The 2500-nt window shown below is 53.0% G+C and overlaps 2 non-coding genes across 2 annotated transcripts in view; both read left to right on the forward strand.

The window, feature by feature from the left end:
- The first annotated feature begins 820 nt into the window (after positions 1-820).
- Positions 821-975, forward strand: LOC123686929. The gene has a single exon (XR_006748682.1). It is a non-coding gene; the product is annotated as a 5.8S ribosomal RNA (ribosomal RNA).
- A 507-nt stretch (positions 976-1482) lies between these two features.
- The window catches only part of LOC123687877, a 4012-nt gene continuing 2994 nt past the window's right edge, over positions 1483-2500 (forward strand). The window contains exon 1 of the ribosomal RNA XR_006749582.1: positions 1483-2500. This exon is cut by the window's right edge and continues 2994 nt beyond it. This is a non-coding gene — a ribosomal RNA (large subunit ribosomal RNA).

The following is a 2500-nucleotide window of genomic DNA, read 5'->3' on the forward strand; positions in this document are numbered from 1 at the left end:
ATGTGCACGGAACGAGGAGCCGGCCGCTGGCTTTGCGTTCGTGTGGTTGGGCGAAGTTTCGTGATGTTTACGAGATGAGGAGCCGGCCGCCTATGTCGGCGTTTGTGGTTGGGCGAAGTTCCTTGACGGAACGAGGAGCCGGCTGCTTATGCTGACGTTCGTGGTTGGGCGAAGTCTTGTGATATCCTCGAAACGAGGAGCCGGCCGCACGTGTGTGCAGCCTTCGTTGTAGGTCCATGTTTAGAGATGCTCACGAAATGAGGAGCCGGCCGCTTATGTCGGCGTTTGTGGTTGGGCGAAGTTCCTTGATGGAACGAGGAGCCGGCTGCTTATGCTGACGTTCGTAGTTGGGCGAAGTCTCGTGATGTGCTCGGAATAAGGATTCGAAGCGCTTGGATTGCCGCGTTCGTGGCTGGGCGAAGTTTCGTGTTTGGCACGGAACGAGGAGCCGGCTGCAGGTTTTAAAGATTCTCGCCCGAAATCGATCAGTCGTTACCGTTGTCTACGGACTTCGGTAGGACGATCTATTCCAGGGACGAAGACGTCGACGTTGTGCGACGCCCGTTACATTAGCGTTTTTATGCTCTTTCGGGATTGTCTGCGACGTTTGTCTCCGTCCGAATTTTTTACGATAATTGTCACTAGATTAGTACGCAAACTAGTTGAACCGAAGATTTTGCGCCGATCGACTGACGTATTGACCCTTCAGTGGGTCGTCTCAGTCATTGGAATGTCATTCTCGAGGAGGTTCGCAGTTGGCGTCTCGTATTTCGAGGGAAAGTCCATTGCGACTAGTACCGAGAAATCGAACATAAAAGATTACCCTGAACGGTGGATCACTTGGCTCGTGGGTCGATGAAGAACGCAGCTAATTGCGCGTCAACATGCGAACTGCAGGACACATGAACATCGACATTTCGAACGCACATTGCGGTCCTCGGACACTGTCCTCGGACCACTCCTGACTGAGGGTCGGTTCCATTACAAAGACTGCCCGGCCAGACGTTATGGCTTGACGAAGTGACGACGTAAAGGTCGTCTAACGTTGATCCTGTACCGAAGGTCATTTGGGCGAGTTGGACGGTTTGCCGCGTGACGATCAACGTTCTGTCGTTTCGACGCCTCGTGTGTTGGAATGATGAGGAGTTGTTTTCGTAACGCGCCGTCTTGAATTGCGAAAGCATATATTGTGGTGTCGTGGTATTGCTCGATCTGCGCCCATGACTGTAGACATGCGATCGTCGTGTCCGAGAAATCTGAACGACGTCCGATCGCTTTAATGTGCCAGTTGTCGCGCGTTGCGGATGAGCTTTCATGAGCGCACCCCCGAAACACCGAAGCACTTTGCTTGGATTCGCATGATCCGCCATACGGAGCAGGAGATAATAGACGCCTTTGAGTAGGCTAACTCCCTCGCGTAAGGTACGTGATTTTATGAGCCGCCAAAGGTTAGTTTCGGAACGTTTCGATGATTTGAACATACGACCTCAGGACAGGTGAGACTACCCGCTGAATTTAAGCATATTATTAAGCGGAGGAAAAGAAACTAACTAGGATTCCCTTAGTAGCGGCGAGCGAACAGGGATTAGCCCAGCACTGAATCCCGCGATCGTAACCGGTCGCCGGGAGATGTGGTGTTTGGAAGGATCCATTATCTGGCGAGTTCGCGGCGCGTTCAAGTCCATCTTGAATGGGGCCATCGCCCATAGAGGGTGCCAGGCCCGTAGCGACCGCTGCGGCTTGCTAGAGGATCTCTTCTTAGAGTCGGGTTGCTTGAGAGTGCAGCCCTAAGTGGGTGGTAAACTCCATCTAAGGCTAAATATAACCACGAGACCGATAGCGAACAAGTACCGTGAGGGAAAGTTGAAAAGAACTTTGAAGAGAGAGTTCAAGAGTACGTGAAACCGTTCAGGGGTAAACCTGAGAAACCCGAAAGGTCGAATGGGGAGATTCATTCGCGCCTGTTGTTGGGATTTACTGACTGTGGAAACGGCGACGTTCGCGTTGGCTGTTCCCTTCGGTTCATCTCCGGCTTCGGACGCGTGCACTTCTCCCCTAGTAGGTCGTCGCGATCCGTTGGGTGCTGTTCTACGGTCTCGAGTGTAGCCCGTGAGCTCGGATTTTCCGATGTTTACGGACACTGGGTTTCCGAACAGCTCGCTCGACGGTTTACTGATGGCGGGAGGCCGCGACTTAGTTCGCGTCCGGCCCGTGGCAAGTATGTGAATTGTGATGGCGATCGGACCTAGTGCCGATTCCGTCCGTTTGCGACTGTTCGCCGCGGTGTTCTTGGACAGACCTCTTGAAACGCCGATCAGCGACGCTATTGCTTTGGGTACTTTCAGGACCCGTCTTGAAACACGGACCAAGGAGTCTAGCGTGTGCGCGAGTCATTGGGAATCACTAAACCTAAAGGCGCAATGAAAGTAACGGTTCACTTTATGTGAACTAAGGGAAGATGGTCGGTCTCCATGACTGACCCGCATTCCCGGGGCGCCTC

This window comes from Harmonia axyridis, chromosome X (assembly GCF_914767665.1).
Source record: "Harmonia axyridis chromosome X, icHarAxyr1.1, whole genome shotgun sequence".
NCBI classification, from domain to species: Eukaryota; Metazoa; Arthropoda; class Insecta; order Coleoptera; family Coccinellidae; genus Harmonia; species Harmonia axyridis.